We start from the raw sequence: 15,428 nt of genomic DNA, 5'->3' as shown, positions 1-15,428 counted from the left end.
ACTGAACTTGGGAGCTGAATTAGCTGCGTCCTCCTCAACTAAGATTGAAGGACAACAACTTGGCTGTTCCCCTTCCCCAATTCCCCAACACTGTTCTCCTTCCCCAATTCCCCAATAACATCTTTAAAACAAACAAACAAACAAATACTTACAAATTATAAACTTTAAAGTAACATTCATGGCCAATCTATCTATGAAGAAATAACAGGATAAAAAAGACTGAAAAGAGAGTTCTATCATATTATATCAGGTTCATAGCTGAATATTGTGAACTTAATCCCAGAATATTCTTATAACAAAAATCATTTCAGTTATAGAGGGCTTTTACTTTTCAGTCGACACAGTATTTCCAAATACATAATTTCAAAACTCTCATTGAGATGATCTCATCCTTGTTTTGCAGATGAAGATGACAAAGGTCACGAGGTGGAATAACTTGCCTAAGGCCTAATAACCAGTGAGTAACGCAGCCTTGTTCTTGGTCCAATATGACTTCTTTCACACCCAGGTGCCTTCATTTGGAAGTACACGGTAGTTCTGGAGGGAAAAGGTATCTGGAAATTCTTACTAGAGGAGATGAGGACGATAAACTCTTCTACAGCAAACATGAATGTTTATTTCCATATCTGCCTTCCTTGTTGGATGGTCATCATCTTAAAGAGCATACATTAAATGTGCATCCCTCATAACTTGCACAGTTATCTATGTAGTCATTATTAGAAATGTTGAACTAAAAAAGGCTTAACAGACATGAATGCAAGACTCTTTCTCTCAGAGACACTTTGTCATGTCACTAAGAACAGAGACTTTTATCCAAACTTGGGAAAATGTGAGAAGGTGCATGGGAACTGGGGAAAGGAAAGATTCATCCATTTATTTATTCAAAAGCTACTTATTGAGAATCTACTAGGTGCCAGGCACTGTGTTAGGCAAAAGGCGTGGTAATGAAGAAGGCAGACATGATGCCTATACTCAAAAATCACCCAAAGACTTGGACCTTTGCTTTTAACTCTTGTTACAAAGTGTGGACCAGTACTTCTTACACTTGAAGGTGTGTACGAATTACCCAGGGATGTCGCTGATTCAGTAGGTGTGAGGTGGGGCCCAAAAGTCTACATTTCTCACAAGCTCCCAGATGCTAATTATGCTGGTCCCAGGTTCACCTTTTCAATAGTTAGGACCATGATTATAAAATGTTATCTTCTTGAAATACTGCCCTGTATTCCCTCCTCCCCAAGATTGCACTAGTGTTACTTGGTTCTATGCAATTTTATCACATCTGTAGATTTGTATACCCACCATCACAGTAAAGACATAGAACACTTCCATCACTCCCAAGCCCTCTGCCCCACAACATTGCTCATCCCTGGCAACCACTGATCTGTTATCCATCTCTATAATTTTGTCATTTCAAGAATGTTATACAAATAGAATTATATAGTATGTAACCTTTTCAGATTGGTACTTTCATTCCACATAATTCTCTGGAGAGTCATCCAAGGTTTTTCCTGTATCAATAGATCATTCCTTTTTATTGGAGAGAAGCATTTAATGGTATGAAAATACCACAGCTTAGCCATTCACCAGTTGAAGGACATCTGGGTTGCCTCCATTTTCAATTATTTCAAATAAAGTTGCTCTGAACTTTTGTGTATGGATTTTTGAGTGAACATAAGTTTTCATCTCTTTGGGATGAATAACCAAGATTGCAACTACAGGGCAATATGGTGGTTTCATATGTAGTTTTATAATAAACTGCTGAATTTTTGCCCAGAGTGGTTATACCATTTTACATTCCCACTAGCAAAGTTTGAGTATTCCAGTTTCTCCTCATCACTGCTGGCTTTTGGTGTTGCCACTATTTCTTTTTTAATATATATATAGCACTATCTCAATGTGGCTTTAATTTGTAGTTCCCTAATGACTAATAATATGAAACATCTTTCTTGTGCTTCTTTGTCATCCGATATTTTCTTTGGTTAAATATTTGTTTATATTTTATCCTGATTTCAAATTGGATGGATTTCTTTCTTTATTGTTTCTGTTAAGTTTTAAGAATTCTTCATATATTATAGATACCACTTTGTCATATATATTTTTTAGAAATGTTTTCTGTCTTAAGCTTGCCTTTCATTGTTTCACAGGGTCTTTTGCAGAGCATAAGTTTTGAATTTTTGTGAGGTCCAATTGATCATTTTTTGCCTTTTATTGATTATACTTTGGCTATCAAGTGCAACAACTGTTTACCTAGGCCTGGTCCCAAAGATGTTTCTCCTGTGTTTTCTTTTCCCAGAAAAGCTTTATAGTTTTCAGTTTTACATTTGAACCCATGGCCAATTTGACCTACATTTTTATAAGGAGTGAGTTTTAGATTGAAGGTTTTTACACCTGTGGAAGTACAGCATGAGGTCGTGGTAGGTGTCATGTTCAGCTTCCCACTGGACCCCACTGACATCACACCTCCAAAAGCAGAGCAGAGCACTTACGCCTCCTCAATGCAGACAGTTGAGATGGCAGTTCAGTTAGCTTTTCCCTCTGCCGGCATCTTCCCAGCAAATGTGTGCCACTGACATTTACTGCCTTGTTGACTCTGAGTGAACATGGAAGCTCGGCTCCTCACTGGACTCCTCTGAAACTAGGGACGGGGGAAGTGGAGGGCTGACATAGAATATCCTGTTGCTATAGGGAGGGCGGGGGTAGAAGCTCAGCTCCCTGCTGACAGGATAGGAGGAGAGGGAAGAAGAAGGTCAATCAGCTCCACCTCTCATCACCTCATCCTACCTGATTGTGGGTGAGTGGGGGTTCAGGCTCTGCTCTGCAGTCAGCTCCACGGACACAGGGAGAGGACTATGAAGCCTGAGTATTAATAGCTCTGCTTCTTACCACCTCATTAAGTCTTGTTTCTTCCAGGAAGATATGGAGTGTCCGTTCACTGCCGGGTGCCACTGACACTCTCCTGGGTGGGAGCGAGAATGGTAATACCACCTGCTTCTGGCTGGTGGGGGATGGAATGTCAGGTCTCCATTCAGCTTCGCCAAAACGATTCCTGCGGGGGACTCGGTGCACCATCTGCATATGCTGGGCAGAGAACAGAGGACTAGCTCCAGTCCTAGTGGGCAGAGAAATCAGAGGGCTGCCACCTGCTTCTGTGGTGCAGGGAGGAGTGCCGGAGAGGAGATGAGCTTGTGCTTGGCCCCACTGGAACTGGGAGAGAGGGGTACCGCTTTCAGCTTTTCCACTCTTTCACTGCTTTTTGGCTGAGGTAGAGTTGCTATTGCCAAAATGGTTTCTATTGTGAAGCGAACTCATTTTCTGGGCCGTTAGCTAGGAAGAACAGGCTTTTTGTCGTTCTTTTTTCTTTGTCCGTGCTTGTTGGAGACAAGGTTGGAGACTTTGGGAGCATCCCGTCGGGGATATATGGAGGTGATAAGAAAACCTAGGGAACTTGCTACCACGTTGCTCCTCAAGCCCCCTGCCATTGAAACCTGTGAATAATAGCCCACCATGGGATGCTGCATTCTCAGTCCTAGATAATGCACTCTCGGAACCCTGAGGGCCCAGCAGCACGACACGTTCCGTTTCCCAGTAAATTGCTCTTTAATAATGATTGAAAGGAGGAAGCTTCAATTCCGAGAGCCACCCTGCTGGCTTCTAGGCTCAAAAGTGCTATCAGCGTCTGAGGGGTTGCATAGGATGACAGCATAGGAAGAGCTCCGGGCTTCTTCTGCTTCCGAATGAGGCCTTCGATAACACTCTTCTGAGGCCAACTTGCCTTCTAGTCCTCATTACTTAGCTACTATTTGCAAATGCTCAGCCACAGAAAGACCCTGAAGATCAATGGGAGGACATCGTAGAAATTATGTTTAACCTCGGCCCCTCAGTTCATGTACTCTCTGCCCTCTCTAAGGATAACTCAGAGTGGCAAAAGTTTCATGGCACTGATAATTTTTAACATTTTTTTTTAAGATTTTTATTGGGGAATTGGGGGGATGGGAACAGTGCTGGGGGATTGGGGAAGCAGAACAGGCAAGTTGCTGTCGTTTTGTTCTTCAATCTAGTTGTGGAGGACGTTGCTTCACTTGCCCAAGTTGGCACCATCATTGCGCTCTTCCCAGGAGAGGCAGATCAGTCACCAGCTTCTGGACGGCCGCTCACTGCGGCTGCTGGCCGCTCACGCTGGCTGCTGGCTACACACGGTAGCCCATGGCAACCCACTGCCACAGGGACTGCAGCCTACGCCGTCGCCAGCGACTCACGGCAGCCCAGCTCCAGGTTGAGCTGTTGTTCAGCATCTTAGCTGTGGAGGGCAGTGTCACTGGCCCTCATATGCGGGATCCAAACCGGGGCCCTCTGGCATCCCAAGCGAGTTCTTAACCATCGCGCCACTCGGCCGGCCCAATTTTAACATTTTTTATGGAACAGAGGAATGTGGCAGACTTGCACAAATTCCTGACAAGCTTTGGTGTTTACAACTCCTTTAGGGCGAGCCGAGTGGCTCAGTTGGTTAAGAGCATGAGCTCTGAGCAACAGGGTCACCGGTTTGACTCCCACATAGGATGCTGGGCTGCGCTCCCTGCCAACTAAGATTGAACACAGTACCTTGAGCTGAGCATCCACGAGCTGCCGAATGGGTCAGTGTATAACAAGGTTACCGGTTCGACTTCCCCATGGGATGGTGGACTACGCCCCGCCCCTCCACCCCCCTCCCCTGCAACTAGATTGAAAGCGGTGACTGGACTTGGAGCTGAGCTTGCACCCTCTACAACTAAGATTCAAGGACAACAACTTGAGTTGGAGTTGATGGGTCCTGGAAAAACACAATGTTCCCTGTCCCCAATTCCCAAACACTGTTCCCCTCCCCAATTCCCAAATTAAAAAACAAAAAAACAACAATTCCTTTAAAAACACTTTTCATATTCATACTAAGATTTTTATCAACAAATAGTTATAACTAAGAGCTTAGGTTTCAATTTCTTAAAATATTTCAGTTCCAGAAAGAATAAGTTCTCACTCTGTATCAAATATAATGCATAATTAAATGCAAGTAAATCAACTTAAGTCATCTGTACTTAATAGTAAAGTCCAAACACCAATGCCTTTTGTAATGAGAAACCTGAAATATTTTCTATTTATGGAAATGTGTCTGTGTATATATATATATATATATATATATATATATATATATATATATATATATTAGAACTGTATTTGGAGATGAAAATGAACTCTCTTCCAGCTATACACAAAGAACTCATTAATGAAAGATACAAGTGGTTTAACTGTTGGCAGATTGGATAGTCCACCAAGACATATAATTTTCCAAGCTCTGGGGAGCAGTTTCTCACAGACCATATTTCTTCACCTAAGTTGTATGTATCAGGCTCATCCTTAAAGGCTGACCTAGAAAGGGTCTGAAAGATCCTAGGATGTAGACTTCCTTTGGAGATGAGGAAACCAATGCTCAGTGAAGGTAAGTGGCTTGTTCAAGGTCACAAAACCAATAAATCCTGAACTCAAATTCTTATCTCTTAACTCTTAGACCAATACCATTTTCATTACATCAGTTGTTCTCACATTTTAGTGATACATCAGAATCACCAAGAAGGCATGTTAAAATGCAAACTCCTGGGTCCCACCCTCAGAGTTTCTGATTCAGTTGCTCAGGAGTGGGACCTAAGAATTTGCATTTTATACCAGATCCCATACAGCTGCTGGTGTTGCTGGTCTCAAGGACCACTCTTTGAGAACCACGGTATTGAAGTTTTTTCCTCTTATATTTCTATACTATTTCACATTTAATGAACACCTTTGTTTTAAACTTTATACTTTAATGAATTTTGAAAATGCACTAAAGCGGACAGAAGACTATAAGGAATCCTCCATAAATCCATCGAGCGCCAACAACCACCCGAGAATGGCCAATCTAAAGATTTTTTTAACATACCACTTTATTTTTTATGTACTTTATTCTGAGAGACAGGTATTCTTAGAAATTCAAAATGTCTAATGAGACTATTGTCACGTATTATTATTCTAGTACTTTTCATTTTGTTGTTTTATTTAATGTAAAGTAGCTTTACAACTCTAACAAAAGGCGAAAACAGTGGTTTACCAGATTCCATGCTACAATGAGGGAAACAGAGGCTCAGATGGTTATTAAGCGATTCACCCAGACTCATACTGATGTTTCATTCCAGAATTTACCTTGTCAATTATCATCATTTAATTGCTTCAATGAAAACCAAACTCATCTGATTTAAGGCATGTAAAAACTGTTACAAACGGAGCCACTTTAAAATGGAGTCAGAGCCGCCATCCCAGAGGAATTCCTTTGAACCATCTTACTCCACAAACCTTTGGAATGTTAAAACAGGGCAAAATAACCTTTGGAAAGGCCTAATGCAACATTGTATCCCAAACAACTGTTTGCAAAGATAACAAGAAAGCAGATAGTATGACTACCTGACTGAAAATCCAAAACATTCTTTAGAAATCACATCACTATGTTAGCATAGCTGCACCTATAGAAATGCCTTCCTTCTACTGATGTAATTGTTCCCATCTCCTTCTCATTAATACCCCTTCCCTTTGCCACTTAATCGGAATGCTGTTTGGGTTTCTGCCTGAATCGGTGCTTCCAGAATAGCTATTCTTTTGGATCTTAAATAAAGGCTTGTTGCCTCTGACTTTGGCCTTCATTTTCAGGTTAACAGGCAAAACCCCTCTCTTAGCCCATTCAGTCTGCTATAACAGAATAGCATGCACTGGATGGATTAAACACCATTGATTTCTTACAGTTCTGGTGGCTGGGAAATCTAAGATTGAGACTCAGTCGATTCAGTGTTTGGTGAGAGCTCACTTTTTGGGTCACAGACAGCCATCTTCTTGCTGTGTTCTCAAATGGTAGAAGGATGAAGGACCCCTCTGGAATCTCTTTTACAAGGGCACTAATCCCATTCATGAGGGTTCTACTCTCATAACCTAATCACCTCCCACAGGCCCCACCTCCTAATATCATCACTTTGGGGATTGACCTTTTAACATATGAAATTTGGTGAGATGCAAACATGCAGTCTACAGCAAGCGCGCTACTGGCTGTACTTATTTCTATACATGTAACCAGTAATTGTGACACACTCTTAGCATTGGTGGGCAAATGTTAATGGTTGGTGGCCTGGGAAGATTCAGACCTCCTGGTGAGGTGAAGGTGGCTGCATTTTTAGCCAGCTCCCAGTGTGGTTAATTGCTATAAGGATTTAAACCCCACCGCCTGACTCAATCAATGTTCATGCCAGAGTATGGAGTACTGTCTTCATTTAGCACCTGAGTCTGAGACTCTGTTGCTTGCTTTCAGAAATGTGGATAGTCTTTGTCATTTTTGCGGCGCCAACGAATTGTGAAGATTAATGAACTATCAAGAGCTTTTTCGATAAATGTTCATTTATTACTATAATGTGTGTCCAGTTCTATAGCGTGTGTCCAGTTCTCTGTGTTATACACACATATTCATACACATTATGAGTAATTCATATGCAGTTATGATCCAGTACTCAGAAATAGAAAAGTATAAAATACTTATATGTGTCAAATAAAATGCCACTCAACACATCTTATGACATCTTAAACTCCTAACCCTTACACTGTTCTAACAATTATCACCTTTTGAGACATAACAGATTTACTTAGTGTGATAATGGACTTTCTATGATTGGCACAGATAAAAAGCAAAAGGTCAAGCTCAACACCAAAAAACAAACAACCCAATTAAAAAATGGGCAGAGCACATGAATAGACATTTCTCCAAAGAGGACATATGAGTACAGATGGCCAATAGACATATGAAAAGATGCTCAACATCACTAATCACCAGAGAAATAGAAATAAAAACCACAATGAGATATTGCCTCACACCTGTCAGAATGGCTATCATCAATAAATCAACAAACAACAAGTGCTGGTGAGGATGTGGAGAAAAGGGAACCCTCGTGCACTGCTGGTGGGATTGCAAATTGGTGCAGCCACTATGGAAAAAAGTATAGGTTCCTCAAAAAATTAAAAATAAAACTACCTTATGACCCAGCAATTCCACTCCTGGGTATTTATCCAAAGAAATCCAAAACACTAATTCAAAAAAATATAAGCACCCCTATGTTTATTGTAGTACTATTTACAATAGCCAAGATATGGAAACAACTGAAATGCCCATCAATAGACAATGATAAAGAAATCATGGTACATTTATTACTCTGGCATAAAAAAGGATGAAATCTTACCATTTGCAATCACATGGATGGACCTAGAGAATATTATGCTAAGTGAAATAAGTCAGACTGAGAAAGACAAATACCATACGATCTCACTTATATGAGGAATCTAAAAAAAAAGAATAAACAAGTAAACAAAACAGAAATAGACTCAGAGGTACAGAGAAAAAACTGATGGTTGCCAGATGGGAAGGGTATTGGGGGATGGGTGAGAAAGGCGAAGGGATTAGAAAGTACAAATTGGTAGTCACAAAATAGTCATGAGGATATAAAATATAGTATGAGGAGTATAATCAATAAACGATAGTGCTATGAAGGTGCCAGATGGGTACTGAACTTATTAGGGAGACCACTTCATGTAGACTGTGTAAACACCTGAAGCTGAAGTAGAATAATGTTGAATGTCAAATACTATATATATATATATATATATATATATATATATATATATATATATTCCCCCCCCCCCGTGGGATGTAAAGTACAGCATAGGGAAGATAGCCAATGGTATTGTAACAGCTATATATGATGTCACAGGGGTAGTGGACTTGGGGGGGAGGCGTTAATCACTTTGTAAGGAGTGTAAATGTTGTATTCATCATTTTTTCCTGAGATTTAGAAAAATAAATGTCTTATACATGTCTTATGTCAAAATTTTTTTCAGATAGATTTTTTCCCTCCCACATATACTCTATCATTGTTTCAAAGGATTATATGCATGCCCAGAAGAAAGGTACAGCCCTTATTTCCAAACCATATTCTGGATGGAACTATTTTCTACCTGAAATGGACTATCCCACAAAGGCACACAAAATAGGAAGGTGATCTCGACCCAGAGAAGGTTCCAGCCACCAAGACATCTGCTGAGGTATAGCATTTTGCTTTTGCTAAAGTTTTGCACCATCCTCTGTGAGCAGTTGTCCCAGATACAAAATCACACAGGGGATTAATTCCCCAGGGATGAAGCTGAAGTCACAGGTTTTGTTTGTCTTTGGAAACCTCAGGCTGCTTTTTCAGCACTGCCTTCCTGATCATTGAAATGGAGCAAATCCTTATTTCCTGGGGTTAATTTTTACAGAAGAGGACCTTCTTGAATATCATTTTTCTTTTGACAAGTATCCGTCCCTTACATTGTAGCCTTAATGTATTATTAAATGTGTCGCCCATCCAAATTAAATCATATTACAACATTATAAACCAGGTGCTGCTCTCAGCATTGCAATGGCTGAAACAAGGTAGAATACAGAAGATGTTTCATTTCTGTACAAGTGTTTGAGGCAGAAAATGAATTGGATTCCTTTAAGATGAATCATATATGGGTAAGCAGATTTATTCAGAATTACTTAACAAGGAGTTAACACTTCATTGGCAATTAACTCTGATCTGTCTCAGTAAGACATTCTTTGGTCATTTATTTCAATATAAGATGTCACTGCAGAAGAAATGCAATTACTGACTATCTAAGAGAGAAATAAATACTGAGGCAAAACCAAGACTTTTTACAGAATTACGGATATTACACTTGATTCTAAGCTTCATTTAATCAAAGCATTTGGCTATTTTACTTTGTGAGTAAGTTTATGGCCAGAAAAGGTGAAACAATTACTTTTTAAAGAACACTAAAGCTAACATTTTTGCAAAGTTTGTAGCAATGATTTAAATACAATTGCTTGCTGCTATTACACAAAGAATATGGAAGATGCTGGTTGCTCAACTAATTTTTGACAAAGAAACAAAAGCAATTAAATGGAGAAAAAAATACCTTTTCAACAAATGATGCTAGAGCAATTGCACATCAAGAAGCAAATACATAAAATAAACTTCAGCCTAAATCTCATACCATATACAAAAATTAACTCAAAATGGATCACAGATTTAAATATGAAAGTTAAAACTATAAACTTTTGGAAAAAATACAAAGGAGAAAATGCTTGGGATCTAGGGCTAGGCAAAGAGTTCCTAGACTCAGCGTAGTCAGATTAGACAATCCATTAAAAGCACAGTCCATTAAAGGAAATACTAATAACTTAGACTTCATCAAATTTAGAAACTTTGGTTTTCTGAAACACTATACTAAAGGGATGAAAACACAAGCTGTAGACTGAAAGAAAATAACTGCAACCAAACCATATATCTGCACAGAAGGCTACTAATAAATATATTAAAACTCTGAAACTCAACAGTGAAAAAAACCACAATCAAAAAAGAATCAATCTGATCAGAAAATACTGAAAGACACTAAGGGACATTTCACTGAAGAAGACAGAGAGAAAACAAGCACATGAAAAGATGTTCAACATCATTAGACGTTATGAAAATGCAAATTAAAACCACAATGAAATACCACTATACCCCTATCAGAATGGTTACAATTGACAATTGGCAACAAAAATGCTGGTGAGGATGTGCAGAAACTAGGTGGAAATGTAAAATGGCACAGCCTCTCTGGAAACAATTTGTGAGCTTCTTGTAAAGCTAAACATACAACTACTGAACAACGAAGCATTTGCACTCTTGGACATTCATTTTAGACCAATAAAGATTTTTGGTCACATAAAAACATATACAAGAAAGTTCACAGTAGCTTTATTTAAAATAGTCCAACAACCCTCAACAGGACAATGGTTACATAAACGATGGTACAGATCCTATGGAATACCACTCAACAATAAAAAGGAATGAACTATTGATACACACAGCAGCTTGGATGAATCTCCAGAGAGTTGTTCTCAGTGAGAACAGCCAATCCCCAAAGGTCACATTCTGTATGATTCCATTTATATAACATTCTCAAAGCGATATAATTATAGAAATGGAGAAAAGACGAGAGGCTGTCAGAGTTTAAAGAGGGGGTAAAAATGAGAATGAACTAAACTTGGCCATTTAAAGGGCAACATCTTTGTGATAATAGAACTGTTCTGTATCTGACTGTATCAACGTCAATATCCTGGTTATGATATTGTACTGCAATTTTGCAAGATGTTACCACTGGGGAAACTAGGCAAAAGGTATATGGAATCTCATTTTTATCACCACATGTGAATCTAAAATTGCCTTGAAATTTTAAATTTTTTCATCAAAAAAAGAATATTTAAAATATGTTTATAACTAACAGAAATTGTGGGCATAAATATTATGAATGTGTAACACTGACATTATCTTGGCTGAAAATACCACAATCTCCACTAAAAAACACATTTCTCAAGATATATAAATAGGGCACTACATTGGTATTTTTTTCTCTCTGTATCTGGTAATATATTGGGTTGTCGGAAAAGTCATGACATATGTTTTCTATGTTTTTCATTGCAAAAATGCATCATGACTTTTCCGACAACCCAATAGTTCATGATCTCACCCCAACTTGGTTTAACCTTGGTCTGGTAAAATGTGGAGGTCATGAACCTTCTATAGCCCTTACCCATCTTACCAGTATTCTTGGGTTTCCTCTTTAAACAGATCCAGAAGGAAATCCATCTGGGAAGCTCATTCAGAGTAAAAAGTTAGTGCCTGAATTTTAAGTATAAAGGAGAAACCTGTCAGAAAGATCCAGGTGTAACATGAAAGCCAAGGATGAAAAAACAGACAGAACCTTCCCTTCCCCAGAGATATGAACAAGGCACTGGAATGGTATTAGTAAGCAAGACACATCATAGAATCTATAGTTTGTCTCTCTCTGTACATTTGCCTTATTTCTCTATCTGAAGCTGAGCCTTATTGATGTCTTTCATCATACACTGATGCATACATTGCCATTTCACAGCTCCCAAATTTACCTAGCTGAATAGTTGATACAAAAATAAATTCTCCTGTCCCAATGCCAAATTCCTACAGAATGAATCTGATGGTTTTTTTCCAAGGTCAGTTCCCTGCTCTTTATCCAATCAACCGTGGGGTCATGCAGGAGGAATGGGTATTGAGGGCTCAGATCTACAGTCCAATGATATTTACCTTTTAAAAGCTATGATGCACAACATAAATAGGTAAGGATAGAATCATAGGCATGAATGATTTAGACGAACCCTCGTTTGGTGTCTGAAAAATACCACTGCCTGGATAGTTTATACGTGGAGTGGGGATGGCCTCATCTATTCATTATATAGATGTCAAAAGTTTCTGTATCAGTATAAGAGGATGAGAATGATCCATCAGCTTCTGTTAGTATCTTCCCCATACTCCCTCCACACGCACTGTCCAGTACCTGACAATCATGTCCCACTACAAATTTCTACCTAAGGGCTTTCTTTCACACATGTGCAAGTCAATGATTTTAGAAAGTTGATGCTCTTAGGCAGCAGTCCTTAGCAATGACAGACATGAACTGGAGGATAAATACCAGATGCAATTTGCCTCTGCAAAAGGAGGGGAATAACTAAGGCGTGTTCTATTCCGGCTTCCACAGATCCCCAGCAAAAGTGAGCCACAGTGGCTCATAGCACCAATCATCTAATAACACATATTTTCTTTGGCTTCTTCCCCTTCTTATTTTATGTCTCATTCCCCCAACGGTGCTTCCAGTGATCAACTACCAAAGAAACTACATGCTCTCAAATTACTGCTAAGGGTTTTCTTCTTTGGGATGCAAAATAAGACAGGGTCATAGGATGTAAGTTGCCAAATGGCCCATCTTCAGGGCTAGCATGATGGAGCAGAACCAGAGAGGCCAGTAACTGGCAAAGGTAAGAGAGAAACGCAGGTGCAATGAGAAAGCTTCAAGTCTAACATGGACCCAGCTGAGTCAGGGCGCAGAGGGTGAACACCACTTACACACTGAAGGAATACTTGATCTACACAATGAATTTAAAAAAAGAATCATTGGAGGGGAGAAGAGGGCTCAAAGTCCTCACCCAGGCATGGAGCAAAATCAGTAACAGACAAGCTGAGTAAAATTCATCCCCTTGGAATCTTAGCAGATGGTAATACAAAGGGAGCAGGACCCTGCTGGCTGCCTGGAGACATGGGATTCCCCACTGGTGGTCAGTGACCTGAGTGAGGTGTATTAGGGGACCTTCTCAGCTGAGATCCAGGGGAGTGAATGAATCCATTAATATACATAGGGTGCCAAAAAAATGTATGCACATTTTAAAAAAGGAAAAAACTATATTAAAATTGTAATAATATGTACTGATAACAAAATATGACTACAAGTCATGTGTATACATTTTTTTGGCACCCCCGGTAGTTCTAGTTCAGTTGACCAATTGCTGAGCTATCTAAGCATAAGAATGCAGCCTTACCCACAAACTAGATTACTGGCGTTAGATTTATAAAGTGCTTCTTATAGTAGAAAAGAAATGTCTCCTGGTAGAAATAATTTTCAAATAAGGCCCTCAGTTAAAAAGCTCTATAAAACACAATATTTTAAGTCTCCACAACAATTTTACTCAGGAACATGTTCATTTGTAAACAAAGATACAAAGATCCAACAATTTAATATTCAGTGAGAATATGTTAATTCTGACAGAAAAGGGCATAGAAAGTTACTTAACTGATCCTAAAGTGTAGAGACCAAGACTCTTCTCAGTGATAGCTGATGAGGAGAAAGCAGTTCCAATATCTTTAGTTAACTGAATTAAATTTTTTTACATAATTTTAAATGTTAAGCATCTCTTGAACAGAGCAAAAATAAATTTAGTAACTGACTGTGATCTATACATGTCAATCTCTTGACACTCCATAGTCATTTCCACTTGAAAGTGGTTGGATTTCCTTTACTAATTAATTTGACAAAACTCTAATGGGATGTGTAGTTAAAATGAACCTAGAGACACCAGTAAAAATGTCATTCTATGTTTCCTCTTTGATGTACTCCCTTCTGCTCTACAAACTTGGCAATGATGGATAAATTATAAAAATAAAGAATCAAAGGCACTTAGATAAGATAAACATCTTCACAGACCACAGACAAAACAAAAAGCTGGAATTGTAAATGGGGCTGAAATCCATATTTCAAAGCAGGCAGTAGGGGATATAAGTTCACCTCCTTTGGGAAAAGAAGGACTAGAAGACTTCCATGTGAAATGGAAAAATAGAGTTGGACTCACTGCTTAAATCCAGGGGCAATGAGTCATAAAAGTAGGGTGAAAAATACTGACTACTACTGCCTGGGGCTACAACGTATAAGGGGCTACCAAGGCAATGTAAGCCTGAGGATAGGACACAGCCTCAGGACAGGGCTGCCTGAAGCTCACTACCAGTTCTGCATATTCTTCATATCCCTACCAAGAAGGAGGCCCAAACCTTCACTATGAGAGCTGCTCCTCAGTCCATGGCTCCAGGACATTCTTGTAAGTAGCCTCATAACTTTTTAGAGAGGAAGAAGCCCAGAGAGAGAAAGAGAAAAAAAATACAAAGCAAAAAATATGTTCCCCTTAGATAAATTTGTGATCCCTGATTCTAAAATTCATGAAGAAATTTAATGCTAAGGAACAGTCAAGAAAATAAACATCAGAATAGGAGTTGTTTTTTGATGATGTAAATATTATAGAATAGTTAGATGAATGTTTCAAAATAAGCAAGGTTGGGATACTCAAAGGCATGAGGACATAAACATAGCATTCATAAAAAGAGCAAGCAAATATTAAATGAGTGTTGCATACGTAAAACAAAGTGGATATTAAAAAGAATCAAATTGAAATATGGGAAGCAAAATATAATAAAAATAAAATTAGTAAGATAAACCCTAAACACCATTAAAAAGATTATTACTGATTAATAGCACTGAACACTTCACTTACCACACAGCAAGAAAGATAAAAAGAGATAAAATACATGCAGGAGCAGTTAAAATTTCTATAAGATCTATTGAAAATCCTTTACACTGAAATGTCACTAATCTCTTTGGAAACATGTTCCAGCATATAGAGAATACAGACAATGGCAGGGACATTAAAGAGAAATATAAATATTCAAATTAATATGAGTACCCAGCAGAACAACAATAAAATAATAACAGCATAATACATCTATAGTAGACATAAATAAATGTTTAGAAAAGAAAAGAATTGTAAAGTTAGAATAAAGCAAAGTCAGTTCATCTAAACGTTAATGGCAATTTGACAAACTGTGTATTTCTCATTACCAACAAGAAAAGACAGAAAATGGGCTAAAAGCTTCAACAGACTGAGAGGAAAAAATAATTATGAACCCAGAATTCTATACCCA

General features: G+C 38.7%; 1 pseudogene; it reads right to left on the bottom strand.

The window, feature by feature from the left end:
- Positions 1 to 3,069, bottom strand: part of LOC109373360 (tigger transposable element-derived protein 1-like) — a 6,879-nt pseudogene extending 3,810 nt beyond the window's left edge.
- Positions 3,070 to 15,428: the final 12,359 nt, after the last annotated feature.

Source organism: Hipposideros armiger, unplaced genomic scaffold (genome assembly GCF_001890085.2).
Source record: "Hipposideros armiger isolate ML-2016 unplaced genomic scaffold, ASM189008v1 scaffold_712, whole genome shotgun sequence".
In the NCBI taxonomy this organism is placed as follows: Eukaryota; Metazoa; Chordata; class Mammalia; order Chiroptera; family Hipposideridae; genus Hipposideros; species Hipposideros armiger.
Note: the sequence above shows the minus strand (reverse complement) of the source record. Positions and strands in the feature narration are given on the sequence as shown.